Source organism: Balaenoptera ricei, chromosome 5 (genome assembly GCF_028023285.1).
Source record: "Balaenoptera ricei isolate mBalRic1 chromosome 5, mBalRic1.hap2, whole genome shotgun sequence".
NCBI lineage: Eukaryota > Metazoa > Chordata > Mammalia > Artiodactyla > Balaenopteridae > Balaenoptera > Balaenoptera ricei.
The window spans coordinates 52,117,028-52,132,584 of record NC_082643.1 but is presented as its reverse complement, the minus strand read 5'-3'; the positions used below and the strand labels follow the sequence as shown (position 1 = coordinate 52,132,584).

Sequence of the window (15,557 nt, the reverse complement as noted above, 5' to 3'; positions counted from 1 at the left end):
AATTCAGCCTGTAACGCTATTCCACTTGAGCATTGTTATCCACACAGTTGAATTGCCTCCTCATCCATGGTTCCTTCCATGGAGGTGAAAGAGAGATGAAGGCAAGTGACTTCACTTTTGAGAAAATTGAACTGGAAGATGCATGTATCATTTCTGGTTGCATCCTATTGACCTGAACATAGTCACATGGCTGCTCCTATGTGGGAGTAAAAAAGATGTGGAATTTAGAGTCTCTAGATGGGCACCATACTTGGGTGAATAGCAATCCATTCTGTATATAAGAACTTGAAGACCAACCTCTTAACTTGGGAAAAAAAAAGAGATTTCTTCATCCAGCATCCACATACCATTCAGTCTGTCCTAAATTCATTCTGTTATGAAAACCTCAGGGACAATCTCATCATTGTCTGCTTGCTTTTTAGTCAGTTTCAAAGCGTGAGCTGCTTTGTTTTTCCCTAGGGGGTTAGTGGACGCCTAGTGTCAGCGAAGTTATGTCTTGACTCAGTTGTTACAGTATTAACTCTGATCTCTCTGTAGGTAAAGGATATGTAGATTTCCAATAGAATTTGCATAGTCTTTATAGCCTCATCAAACTATCTGGTTCTAACTACATTCATTTTTATTATTCAATCATTGGTAGAGACTAGACACTTTTTGACTACTTCATGCAATGTCAAAAATTATATCAAGACCTTTTGGGGCTTCCATTTTTCGTAACTCCACCTTTACTGACCTTATTTTCAGGCTCTTGATTATTACTGATGTTTTCAGTAGCCCTTCTAATTCACTAGGCTATACTTTTTTATTGAAGTGTATGTCATGCAATATGTCCAGAAGTTGGAAAAATAACAAAGGGAGCAGGTCAGGAGACACTCCTTGGCCCAGGAACCATCTGCAACATGTCCTGAGAAGGAAAGGCCCATGACTTACCACTTATTTTGACTGGTGAGAAAGAGAAACCTACAAAGTGGGATGTGGCAGGAGAGCAGGAGGCCTTCAGGGTGGTATGCTGGGAGGAAAGCCAGCTGGCTCAGGTCCACAAGCTTCCCTCTGCCCCTGCTGGTCTCACAGTGGCACACAAACTGAGAAAGGGCTCCCAGAGTGTTCCAGGCCAGGTTAAGGGTAAAGCTGGGACACCAGATAAATGGGATAGCAACAGAGAGTAGGTTTGCCAAGGCTGAATTGGGCCATGTTAGCCAAGAGGTGGGCAGGGGGCCACAGTGTAGGGGTCTGACTCAGACTCAGGGCCCCCGGCCTCAGGAGATGGAGCTATTGCCATTGCCACGAGGCTCTTCTGAAGACCAAGGGCCAGGCCTGGGCACAGCCTACAGAGACCCCAGTCGTGGGGGCAATGGTACTTTAAGGCAGCCCGAGTCGAGAAGGCCTGGGTCATACTTGTAGGAACTGGGGACAAGCCTATAAGAAAGCTCTTGGCTACTGTTCCTGGGGCCCAGGGCTGCATAGGGTCCCAAAGACCCATGTTTCTCCTGGTTCAAGTGTTAAGATTTTTTGCATATGCCCAGCCAGGCAAGGTGAGATACCTGCTGTTAGAACACAGCCTGTGCATATACACCCAGAAGCGGGATTGCTGGATCTATTTTTAATTTTTTGAGGAAATCCATCCTGTTTTCGACAGTGGTTGTACCAATTTACATTCTCACTAACAGTGCATGTGTTCCCTTTTCTCCACATCTTCTCTAAAACTTATTTCTTGTCTTTTTGATAGTAGCCATTCTAACAAGTGTGAGGTGGTATCTCACTGTGGTTTTGATTTGCATTTCACTGATGATTAGTGATGTTCAGCAATATTTCATGTACCATTGGCCACTTGTATGTTTTCTTTGGGAAAATATCCATTCATTTCCTTGGCCCATTGTTTTAATTGGGTTGTTTGGGGTTTCTTTTGCTATTTAGTTGTATGAGTTCTTTATATATTTTGGTTATTAATCCCGTATCCAATATGTGGTTTGCAAATATTTTCTCCTATTCTGTAAGTTGCCTTTTCATTTTGTTGTTACTTTTTCTGTGCTGGAGGTTTTTAGTTTAATGTTGTCCCACTTGTTGATTTTTACTTTTGTTGCTTGTGCTTTGGTGTCATATCCAAAAAACTGTTGCTAAGACCAATGTTAAGGAGCTTCTTCCCTATGTTTTCTTCTGGGAGTTTTATGGTATCAGGTCTTACATAGACTTTAATCCATTTCAAGTTAATTTTTGTGAGTGCTGTGAGAAAGGGCCCCAATTTCATTTTTCTTCATGTGGTTATCCCGTTTTCCTAGCATTGTTTGTTGAAGACACTATCCTTTTCCCATTGAGTATTCTTGTCTCCCTTGTCAAATATTAGTTGACCCTGTATGTGGGGCTTATTTCCGAGTTCTCAGTTCTCTTCCATTGGTCTGTGTGTCTATTTTTATGCCGGTATGGTACTGCTTTCATTACTGTAGCTTTGTAATATAGTGAGAAGTCAGGGAGTGTGATGCCCCCATCTTTGTTCTCAGCACTGCTTTAGCTATTCAGGGTCTTCTGTGTTTTCATACAAATTCTAGGATTTTTTTTTTTTCTATTTCTGTGAAAAATGCCATTGAAATTTTGGTAGAGATTGAACCAAATATATAAATGGCTTTGGGTAGTATGGACAATTAAAAAATATTAACTCCTCCAACCCATGAACATGGAATATCTTTCTGTTTATTTGTGTCTTCTTCTATTTCTTTCCTCAAAGTCTTGCAGTTTTCATTGTACAGATCTTTCATTTCCTTGGTTAAGTTTATTCCTAAGTATTTTATTGTTTTATGAAGCTATTGTGAGCAGGATAGTTTCATTATTTCATTTTAAGATATTTCATTGTTAGTGTATGGAAACAGAACTGATTTCTGTATGTTGATTTTATGAACAATCCCACTTCTGGTATATATCCAAAGGAAATGAAAATAGGATTTCAAAAAGATATGTCATGTTTATTGCAGTTTTATTCGCAAAAGATATGGAAATAACCTGTGTCCCTTAATAGATGAATGGATAAAGAAGATGTGATATATATACAATGGAATATTATATAACCATGAGAAAGAAGGAAATCCTGCCATTTGCAACAACATGGATAGATTTTGAAGGCATTATGCTTAGTGAGATAAGCCAGACCGAGAAAGAAAAATACTCTATGCTCTCACTTATATGTGGAATCTAAAAAAGCTGAACTCATAGAAACAGAGTTGGATGGTGGTTACTAGGGGCTGGGTGGGAGAACTGGGGAGATGTTAAAGGATACAAACTTGCAACTAGAAGATAAATAAGTTCTGAAGATCTAATGCACAGCATAATGATATAGTCAACAATACTATATTATACACTTCAAACTTGCTAAAAGACCAGTTGTTCTCACCACAAAAAAGAAATTATAATTCTGTGACGTGATAAAGCTGTTAACTAAACTTACAGTGGTAATCATATTGCAATATATAAATGTGTCAAATTAACAGGTTTGTACACATTAAACTTACACAATGTCAATTATATCTCAATACATTTTTTTAAAAAAGAACACGGCATGCAGGATGTTAGGATCGGCCTGAGACACTGCGGGCAGGGATGGGGACCGGGACTCACACCTGGGTTTCTGCTCCTCAGTGCCCTGCTTGCCCTTCGGATCCTCCTTTGGGGCCCTGTGTGCTGCCCTGCTGGGCACCCTCCTGTGGACAGTCTGGGAAGGCAGTGGGGCCGAGTGCCCTCCTGCAGCTGGGTTAACTTCACAGGGAGGCGGGACCAGCACCAGCTCACTAAGCTACCGAGGAAAACAGTTTTCATGATGGAGTCTGTGCTTGAACTCGGGGAGGGATTTGTGGATGAGGAGTGGTTGGTCCTAGAGAGGGAGGGAAAAGGGGGCATCTAGCCCAGCCACCCTGGGAAAGTAAGGAGAAAGAGAAGGCCAAACCTTGAGCTGGTCTGTCCATCCACTCCAGGCCTATAACCCACTCGTTTCTTAAACTGCCCCAGGAACGAGACACGTCCAGCCTTGGAGGGGAGACAACAGCTGAGCCCACCCCTGGCAGTGATTTCTCTCTGGCCCACAGTTCCCTGCACAGTAAAGGCCTAGGGGTTCTCTGGCCCCTCACAATAACCCTTTCTAAAAAATGCTGAGGAGGACAGTGGGAAGAGGAGGGGCTGCTCGGGGTCCTCTCAGGAATTCCTGGAGGCCAGAGAGGAACTGCGGGATGGGATGCAGGAGGGAGTGGGAGATGCTATGTGTCTGGCATTGTCATAGGCACTTGGGATGCAACAGTGACAGAAATAGGCCAAGTCCTTCCCCAAAAGTAGCTTACATTCTGGTTGGAGAAGACAGATAATAAATAAATACATACATATGCTATATTAGGCAGTATTTAATGTTACAAAAATAAAACAAGGGGGGCTACAGATTTATGGAGTGAGGTTGTTTAGAAAGGGTGGTCAGAGAAAGCTAACTGCTGACCTGAACAAAGTGAGGGAGAGAGCCATGTGGATATATGGGGGAGGAACAGTCCAGACACATGGAACAGCACGTGTAGAAACCCTGAGGTGCAGTGTGGCTGCTGGTATTGATAAGCTGAAGAAGGCCACTGTAACTGGGACAGAATAAATAGGGGGAAGAATGCTCGGATATAAACTCAACGAGGTAGCAGTAGGGGTGCCACATCATGACCGGCCTTACAGACCATGGAAAGGAATTTGAATTTTACTCTAAGTGCAATGGAAAGCCATTGGAGGATTTGGGCCAAAGACATGATATTTTTGCATTTTCACAGGATAACCCTGGTTTTCTGAATGGCAAATAGACCTTAGAGAGTTGAGGATATAAATTTGGTGCCTGTTAAGAGCCCACTGTAATTATCCAGGTAAGAAATTATCCAAGATGGGGTGTGGCCCAGGGTGGTAATGGGTGAAAGTATTAAGAGGTAGTTAGATGGTAGATAAAATTTAAAAGGAGAGTTAGAATGGTTGGCTAACTGATTAGATATAAAAGGAAGAGGAGAATTATTTATGACTCTAAGAGTTTTCAAATAGGCAAGAGTGAAGGTACCTGTTCTAGAATCCTTTTGAGATGAGTCTGAAAGGATCAATGAATTTCATCTATTTATGTGTATATAGGGCAGAAAATGGGAGAGGAAAAAGGGGCTCTTTCCATGTGAAGGGAACAGCAGATCAAAGGCAAGGAGGAAAAATTACAAAAGGCCTTATGTACTCAATAATAGGTCCAACATTGTTGAATGAGGAAAGTATGATATTCTAAATAATCGTGATTTGGCCCCAAATAGCTGTAGCTTTACCATGATTTCTTCAAAAGAATCTCCACTGGACAAATCTCTCCTAGAGCAAAAAGAACCCTATAATTTGGGACTCCATCTGGTCAGAATTATTCCTCAAAATTCCAACCCAATAGTCAAAATATGAGGACAGAAGAGTGTCTAGAATTACATAGAAGGTACCATTCTTCTGAGAAACTACTATAAAGGAAACTAGTATAAAACTCCCAGAGTGCTTTTAAAGCAGCTTTTCATCTGTATTTTCTCTTCTTTTACTACAGTTGCTTGCAGATGTCTTATTTTTTATGCATAGTACTGTACATTCAAAACCTGAGAGTTACCTTTTACTCCATGCTGTTTTTATATTATGTACAACCTTTCATAAAAGATTATGATTTGGAGTTAGGGTGATTTAGGTTTGAATTCTAGCTCTGTTGCTTAAAACAATTATGATCTTGGCAAATCACTTCACCTCTCTGAGACTTGATTTTATCATCTGAAAGACTGAGATAAATAATACCTATCTTATAGAGTTGTTATGAAGATTAAATGAAATAATCACCTCACCTGAGCTAATGTATGTGACTTGCTGAGCATAACACCTGGCAGAAAACAGTGTATGTTTGTGTTTGTGTACATGCACATTGTTCAGCCTTTCTCTCCATTCCCACTAGAGCAGCAGTCCCCAACTTTTTTGGCACCAGGGACCAGTTCCAGTTTCGTGGAAGACAGTTTTTCCATGGACAAGGGAGGAAGATGGTTCAGGCGGTAACTCGAGCAATGGGGAGTGATGGGGAGCGGCAGATGAAGCTTCACTCACTCGCCCACCACTCACCTCCTGCTGTGCGGCCTGGTTCCTACCAGGCCACGGACTGGTCTGCAGCCCAGGGATTGGGGACCCCTTCACTGGAGTACTAATCCGGAAATATGTAACTTCACATTTCAATTACCACCCAGCTCCTCATTACTTTTCTGGCCTCAGCTCTCTTCTGATCAGGTATGTTTTCACCCAACAGTCATATGAATAACTTTAAAGCGCTCATGATTATCCCCATCTTCTCCAAACTCCTGTAGTAGATCTCAGTCTGCCTCTATTCTTTTTGCTCTTAATCCTATACTACCTTGCACTTTTATTTAGTTGTTCCCTACTAAATTGTATGCCTCTGTAACGTAAGCTTCTTGTCCTACATTTCTTTTGTCTCTCCATCCCATACCAGGTCTCAGCCTTCTTAGTCATATCATTGGTCATTTGTATGATCATCCTCGATACTTATAAATCTCTTGTGTCACTCTTACATTACAGAAGCCATTCCTTATAGTTGCCCTAATGGGAACAAAATCTCCCACTCAAGATGGCATCCAACACATTATTAATCTACAGAAACCCAGATTCAGTAGTGATACATCCACTGAGTCATACATTGATTTGCTCAGCACATATTTCTCACTCAACAAACCTTCCGGGTACTAGGGATATGGCCATGCACAGAGAGACAAAGTCCCTGCTCTCACGGAACTTATATTCTCTAGATTATATGTCAAAGTAAGCTTCTTTTGGAAGTGGTTTTGGTACTACTTATTCCAAATGTGTGTTCTACAACAGGGGTCCCAACCCCTGGGCTGTGGACTGCTAGCAGTCCTCCGGCCTGTTCAGAACCAGGAGGTAAGAGGTGGGCGGGGGAGCGAAGCTTCATCTGCCGCTCCCCATGGCTCACATTACCACCTGAACCATCTCCCCCTCCCCCCGCCCCTGCCCCCACCACCACCTCGTCCCTGGAAAAGTTGTCTTCCACAAAACCGGTCCCTGGTGCCAAAAAGATTGGGGACCGGGGGACCACTGTTCTACAGGATGGGAAAGTAAGAGCATGTTACCAGTTTCTATGGAAATAAGGCTATTTTGGAATGATATCACTTTTAGAGAACTATTAATCTGTGATGACATTGTAAAGAACCAGAATTAGACTGGCTCTCTAACAACTCAGCTTCCGTGTTAATCATTTTAATTTGATGATATGTGTCTTAGTCAGTTTGGGTTGCTATAACAAATTACCATAGACTGGGTGGCATAACCAACAAGCATTTACTTCTTACACTTCTGGACACTGAAAGTCCAAGATCAGAGTGCCATCATAGTCAGGTTCTGGTGAGAACCCTTCTGAACTACAGACAGCTAATTTCTCATTGTATCTTCACATGGCACAAAAAGCGAGAGTTCTCTGGGGTCTTTTTTTTTAAAGAGTATTAATTCCATTCATGAGGTTGGAACCCTCATGACCCCTAATCATCTCCCAAAGGCCCCGCCTCCTAATACCATCACACTGAAGGGTAGGATTTCAACATATGAATTTTGAGGAACACAAATATTCAGTCAAAAACAACATGGTTGATCAGTCCAACTCAAAATATCAGCTCTTTGTGGTAAATGATTACAAGGTAGCTCAAAAGTTCAGCTTTAGTATAAAAGAAGATCTAACACTGTAGCCCAGAGGTGATCTCTTCCAGTCATTTTTTAAAAAGCTGATAGAAATTGGTAAAAGCCTCTGTTAGAGAGACTGTTACTAATACTGTGGTCATAGTGCTACATATGTCATTTCAGAAAGCAGGTAGAACCACTGATGGTCACTATGAAATCCCTACCAGTGAGCCAATTGCCACCTTGTTACTTACAACATGGACAAGATGCTTACTGTGAAGTCTAGGTCTTTGAAATCAGGTCAACCTTTAGAGACATTCTTTTTAGTAGAACGTATTTGACATTGAATGATCTATCTTTATAGAGCAGAGTGGAAGTTGAAGCACAAAAAGGCCGTCTACCAGAACAGGAGAAGTGCCTGATGCCTCTGCAAATCTTTCTTCTTTTATACTGAAGGATGAGAGGTTTTTTTTTTTTTTTTTTTTTTTTTTTGTAGTTGTTTCTCAGGACCTTTTAAAAATAAAAATATCTATGGAAGGGAAATTTTATCTCCTAGTGTCTTGGGTTGATTATGACAGACTACTGGGATCAAGACCCCGCCAATTTTGAGAAGACTCCAAACACCCTATCTAGTTTACAGATTTGCCAATCTATTGTACGAATGTTCAGAAGCTTGAGGAAAAGGATTGGGTAGGAAAGTAAAAGGACTGGGGAGAATGACAGGAGTAAATGATAATTTTTTGTAAAGGAAGTCATGAAAGGAAGATATTTTTAGTCATGTTGATAGAGTACTAGAAATATCCTAGCAGTGATTCCCTACTCCTGCCCACCAAAATAGAAACTGGCAATGATGGCTGACACCATTCATGGTCAGAAAGGAGGTTCCTCTGGTGGGTCATAGACAGAGTTTGTAGAAAACAATTTCAAAATTTCATTGGGTGATTGATTTGCTATTTGGCTCCATTGAAAGCCTTCCGAGTTGTATGAGTGGCAGTTTTAGATATTCATATCTATGATACAGTAGCTGGATATACGTAGATTTGATTTAACATAAGGAGAAAAGTAACTAAAGCAAAAAAAAAAAAAAAAACGAAAAGGCTTAGCCATCTTACCCATTCAGGTAATACAGTAAACAGGTGAAGGAAGTCTTTGTAAGTACAACTTATAGAAATGTGACCAGAGTCTCATATTCTTGTCCCCAGTAGAGCATTAATCCTGTCTGTCCCATTAATACCCCACTGGGTGCCATGATAATGAATATCTTAATATATTTATAAAAAAAAACCTTGTAGAAACCCCAGGAATCAGGCAGCTAGGTAAATGCAAGAGAAAGCATAGTAAATTGTCTCTGGGGCACCTGATTCCTCGTTGCCTTGCAAGAATTCAGTGGCGAGCCATTCACTTCTCAAGGAGCCCTTTACTCTGTCTGGCTCATCATGCTCTCAAGTGCCATTTTTTTTATCAACCATATGAGAAAGTACAGTGTTTTCCATACTATCTCCTGAGTCATAATATTTCTCCAGTCTTATGCCAGTCAGGTTTTTCTGGTTGTTATTCATGCACTTCATTTTCCTGAAGCGTGTCTCCCCTTCATTACAGTGGATATATTTGAGACGTCATGCCTAAATGCACTGCATTTAGAAGCAAGGGGAAATCTCCAAGCATTTAATTTAGGCAATTGCACATGTATAGGAGGAGGCTGAAATTCACATGAAAGGAATGAGGAGTTTTTCTTCTGCTGCTCGTTGCCACAGATAAGGAATCATCCCTTTTTCCTTTTGGAGAAGGGGGTTGGTTTTAAAAATTAGTTGTAGCATTGTTGGAAATCTGACATGGGCTATAGAGTACTTCGTTGAAAGAGACAGAGAATTGGACAAAATATAAAGGGAAATAAAACAATGCTACAGGAACTTGAGATATCAATTCCTCCTCTTCCACCCAAAAATAGATTTATAAAGCACAAATATATTCTTTGACTTTGCCAGAATATACAATTTCCAAACTGTATTAGCAAAATTAAATTCTGTTTAGGTACATATGGAGATTCCATTATTTGGGAACTTTGGACTAGTATATCATGTACTGTAGCAGAAATTCACTATCTGCCTAAGAATTAGTGAGTCTTCCTAACAAAGTATTTTAGATGAGAGTTATTAAGCTCAGGCCCTGGGAACGTGGGAACATAAATTTTCCAGAGGAAATAATGACACAGAACACGCAAGCCAGAGACACCCTGTGGTGAAGCATGGGTTGCTGGTGCCAAAAGGTTAATGATCACATACTTCTTCCTTTATTCCTACCTTAATTGTTAAAAGGCATTTTAATGTCCCTTATGTTGTTATAAGTATCCTTCATTAGTAATATTTCCACACCTTGTGTCACCCCTGGATTTTTTTGAGGCACACACATAAACTGAACACCTAGTTTCTTTCATCATCCCTCTCATCACCTCAAATTTTAAACATGAATATCTTCTGCTCCATACCTATTCTTCTTATCATGACATTGAAAGATGGTTGACTTCAAGTAAGAAATGTTGTAAATTATGTCAAGCGAAACCTGTGTTAATTCTTCCCTTTAGAAATCTGAAGCCAATAACATGATAAAAAGTAGATGTCTCTATAGTGGAGAAAAGGGAGCACAGCAGATTAGATATATATTCCAGGCTGAAAAAGGATTTCTTGAATGATAATTTAATAGCATTCAAGAACCTGAAACTTTATGAAAATACAACATGAATTTCTCCTTTAAATTTTCTTCTGAAAATTATTTAGTAGCATACATTTTTCTCTCCAATTTCTCATCTTGCAAAACTGGTTATTCTTAAATATATAAATGCCTAGGTTCATTCACAAAAGATATTTTTTTAAAAGCTCATTCACCCAGAACACAGTAACTACAGCTGCCATCACCCAGTCTAAGTTTCCTGACCCCTCACTTCGGGGTCATGCAGCCCTTGACCACCTTCCTAGCCTCATCTCTTTCTACTCTTTGTTTCCACCATGTGCTTCGGTCATAATGAACTTCTTTGAGCTCCTCCATTGCATCAGCTTCATTGTCAAGTCCAAAGTTCCTTTGCTTTTATTATTCCCGATGTTTGCATTGCATTCTCTCCTTCTTTCTTACCCCCTCAGACATCCATAAAATCTTGAAGATTTTCTGCCACTTTACAAATATTTCTCTGACCCCCATTTGATTTGGGGTGCTCCCACAGGAACCAGAATTTGTTCCCATCTTAGCACATCTCACTTCATGTTGCTATTGATACTTTTGTGTTCTCCCTTCTCTGCCCCAGATGATAAACTGATCTCATTAGAAAAATGTACACAGAACAGGTAGTTTCCCCATTTGACTTATCCTGCCTCAGAATATTTTTTTTCCAAATTTTTTTTCCAAATTTTATAAACAAGAAGGTCCTACTGGAAAGCACAGAGAACGATATTCAATATCCTATGATAAACCATAATAGAAAAGAATATATTTTTTAAAAGTATGTATATATGTATAACTGAATCACTTTTGTATTGCTGTATAGCAGTAGTTAATACAACATTGTAAATCAACTATACTTCAATAAATAAAAATAAAAATACTTTAACCATTGCTCTTAGGCTAATGCCCCAGATTTTTAGCATTGTCTGCTGGGCCCTACATGAGCTAGACTCTTTCACGTCATCTTCTGCACTCTTCACTTGTGCATGCCAGCCCTGCTGGCCTTCTTGCAGTGTTTCCAGGAGTTCACGCCATTTTCTGCCTCGGGGAAAGTTATTTCCACCTCATCACAAACACTGTTCCCCAACCAAGAACACTGTCTACTCACCTCTCCATTTCACGTGGAAAAGTTTGGTTCATCCTCTGATTTCTGGACTTGGCAGAGATACACCACATGTGCTCAGGCTCAGTTAGGTCCTCCCAGCACGTTCACAGTGCAGTAAGCATTTTGTTTGTAGGATATTTCATAGCCTTAGCTCAGTTACTACTTAGGTAATTATATTTGTAATATATAGCCCCCAACTAGACTGTAAGTTCCAAGGGGCAGTGACTGTGGCTGTCTTTCTCATGAAACTTTTGCTGTAAATTTATCCGGGGCAGTTTTTAGCATGTGTGGGAACAGTGAATAATGAGGTTAGGAGAATACGCCAGGGTTAGGAAATAATGCAAACATGGATGTAGGGCCATATCATAAAAGATCCTAATTGCCATGACAAAGAATTTATATTTCATCCTAGAGACAGTCAAGATTCATCAAATGTTTATAAGCTGAAATGATCTAATCTGTGTTTTAAAGAATAAATCTGGCAGCAGGTTATATGGCTAATAAGGTAGAGACTGAAATCCAAGAGACGATTATAGTAGATTATAAAAAATGACTATACTATCTTCTGTCCTCATAAGCACATCCTCTTGGCAATGTGACTTTGCCATTCTTCCTATTCCAGGCCTTTAAATTTGAGCTTGACCATGTGACTTGCTTTGACCAATGGGGCATTCAAGTATTGCACACTGGGGTTTGCCTGGGACCTGACTGGGAAACCTGAGGCCACCATGTGAAGCAGCCTTCACTGAGGCAATGAATTTTAACCTTATTTTAAATCTACCCTACACTGTTTATATGTATAATACTCCCCCCTACCCCCACCAGTTAGAAACATCTCTCATTTCAGCAGTGATTCTCAGTGATGTGTACTGGAATCATGTGGTGGGAGGGGGCATATCTAGTTTGACTACAGTTCTCAGGAGATTCCAACATACTCTATGACTACAAACTGAAAATCACTCTACTAAGTTTCATGGATCAATGAATGAACAGTTAACGCAGCCTGGGGAGTTAACAAGTACCACTAAGAAAGTGACATTTAGCCAGATCTGAAAAGGAGGAATAAGTATTCATCAGATGGAGAAGTGCAGGAAGTATATGTCAAAGAAAACAGTATGTACAAAGGCAAATCTTGTGTCCAAAATGACTGATTTTAAATGGTAATTTCTTTCCTTTCTATACAACTGAACATACACTCTCTAATGTCTAAATCTGGCTGGTAGAGCATTATTTTTAAGGAAATCTATAGAATATACTTTGCAGGGTCAAGAATTTACAGAGAGGTCATTCAGATAAATTATCATAATTGTCACTTTTCCTCAAAATATTCTTATTTTCAGGTAACTGCTTTAAACATTATCAAGACATTTCCATCTAAATCTCATTCCCTAGAGTAAGTTCCACACAGGTAACAGTAGGATTTGGTGATTATTCTACTTGCCTCCATTGTCAGTTTCAGTAACTCTAAAATCATGTTGACTTTATGAAATTTAATCTAACTCTGGTTTTGAGATACCTGTTCATGAGCCTCTCTTGAAAGCATTGATATCAATCAAGATCTAATACCTGATTCTCATATATACAGAATTGTTAGTATTTTCCTTAAAACCCGCACATACTCCCTCACAGCAAATAAGTTTTTGAATGAAACTATTACCTAAAAATTCTTCTGTAATTGTTTTCAATGGAGCATGTAGTATACTTTTTCCTCACACATAATAGGTTTAATCTTTAATAGCATCATCTTCTACAAACAGGTGCAAACCCTTGTCTGCCCTCGGGAAAGACCAGCCAATGAGAAGTTATTCTGGTGATGTAATGCTTGTTAACTCAACTATCTCTCGGACATGATTGGGGAAGATGCTCTTCAGAGCATCAAACATGAATTGAATTTAACTCTTTCTCACATGACTGAGTTTAGCTCATAAGCCACTTCTGGTACTTCATAAACATGTCGCTTAGGACAGCCTTGAAATAGTTACGCAAAATCATTAGACTAGAGAATTTCTTTTAAGCATTGGCATCTGTACCCATTGGTATTGGCCAATGATAATTTCTTATCTCTCTTGAGAAGTCACTTCCATATCTTTGTCCTTATGTAAATAGACAAAGAATACATTAACACTAGCCAGCAGCAGAAAAATTTAACATTTCTTTCTCAGATGTAGAACCTAATGAAAATCAAATTAAACGGAATAGAGATCTTATATTTTTAAAATCAGATTCATCACAGTCTGCCTCTCATGACTGTGTACAAACTTCATCTTCACATCTGCCCAGTTTATTTCAAAGATAAAAATATTTGAAACAAGTATTTGTATAACCAGGTGTGTTCACAGTGATGTAATAAACTTCTGCCTAGTGAGTAATTTACAGGGCTCTGTTGATGCAACTAAATGCTTATGAATGTCCAGAGAAGTCCTCGCCCACGTCAGGTAAAGACCCATTACCTATCACATAGTCTAATTCTATGAAGTGATAGACAGGACAGGATAAATGTGTGTTAGTTTCCACAGTAAAGTGTGCAAAACTACAGACACAGAGCTACAAATTTCGGGCAGGTATTATTTCATGCAACAGCTTATTCTCATTCCCTATTCCTCCACCTCAAACCTCACTTTTTGAGCAAAAGAGTGCAATAGTAAGCATTTTGTGAAAAACATAATTTGAAAGAGGAGGGTATAATACCAGATCAGTGGTTTATCTGATCTGAATCTCACCCAAGAAAGAAAGCAACTCAAACTGCTAAGCCAGCTGAAATTTGAAGTGCTGGATATAATTCAAAGATGATGAACTAAGAGTACTCACAGTAAAATTGTAGGAAAATTACTATATTAGAACTTCCCCCCCCCTTTGTTTCTTTTTTCAAAATATCCTCTTAACCCTTTGAGAAAACTGAGTTAATTTGGGGCACATGAGCCCTTCTTGGGCCTTTTCAACTTGTTCAGGTCATGGTAATACAGTTGCATTGGGATGAGATAGAATTATGGAATCATAGAATGATTCAAACCTAGCTGTGAATAATGTCTCTACCATATTAGAAAATGGTAAGTCACTTTAACTTCAGTGAGCCACACTTTGTTCAGCTATTAAAATGAAATAATAATTAACATTAATTATTAAAATGATGTGTATAAAGTTCTTGGCAAGTAGTAAGTAGTCAACTGATAGTGGCTATGATTACTATTTTTCCATATATACATAATTCCAAGCCACTTCATTTTTCAAAGTTGAAAGCCAAATTATATAAAAAATTATTGTATACCCAGAATGGATTCCCAATTTTATCTAACTTTTGATTGTGAAATAAACCATTTTATTTTCCATTGAAGATTTAGTTTGTACTTGATTCTTAATTTGCCATATTATTCAGTAGTATTCTATTTTTATCTATTAATATTTCAAAGTTAGTGCTCTACAAATATATGATTTTACATACTGTCAGTGTAAATAATAGTAGTATAGTACATTTCTTCTAGAGATCTGCTGAAATTTTTAAAGGCATTACTTCTCTAATCCTATAGAAAAGGTTCTGGAAGGCATTGTTCATGCCATCAAGTCAGCTTATTGGAAAATGAAAAATGCAGTTTGTCACCATCATGCAAAATATGTAGTTTGAGAATTTCAGTAAATTAACTTGAACTAAATTGTTTTGATGTTGTTTGTATCTAGTCAAAAGCACTGACACATTCTTGCAAATTGATTTTAGATTTTAAATTTCAAGGGCTATTTAGTTCACATTATCATAATTTACTGAATGCCTCACCTGTGTATGGAGAAGTTCTCAGATTAAAAATGACAACAATAATCACCACGAGACTTAGTTTCTGCCTTCTTGGTGCCGGTGTCTAATGAAAGGAACAGCACAGCGTGGTAAATTCCATAACAGAGTTTGGTATAAAGTGACTGGAAACATAGATAATGGTGCTTTTACTTCAATGCTGGAGGGGTGAATTTTTGAGAAAAATGATGGCCAGGTAACATTTTATTGGCTTTTAAAGAATAATAAGGAATTTCTTATTTGGGTAAGGTAGCAGCGTATTCCAGGTGG

At 39.0% G+C, this 15,557-nt stretch overlaps 1 protein-coding gene across 7 annotated transcripts in view; it reads left to right on the top strand.

Annotated features, from left to right (window-relative positions):
• MTHFD2L (methylenetetrahydrofolate dehydrogenase (NADP+ dependent) 2 like) overlaps positions 1-15,557 on the top strand; it is a 148,271-nt gene that overhangs the window by 124,703 nt on the left and 8,011 nt on the right. For 2 of the 7 annotated variants that reach the window (XR_009503443.1, XR_009503442.1), the window contains exons 8-9: positions 4,779-4,868; positions 5,956-6,273. The exons of the other annotated variants lie outside the window; for them this stretch is intronic. The gene's annotated coding sequence lies outside the window, so the exon portion shown is untranslated. The remainder of the gene's footprint in view (positions 1-4,778; positions 4,869-5,955; positions 6,274-15,557) is intronic. 7 annotated transcript variants of the gene reach the window in all.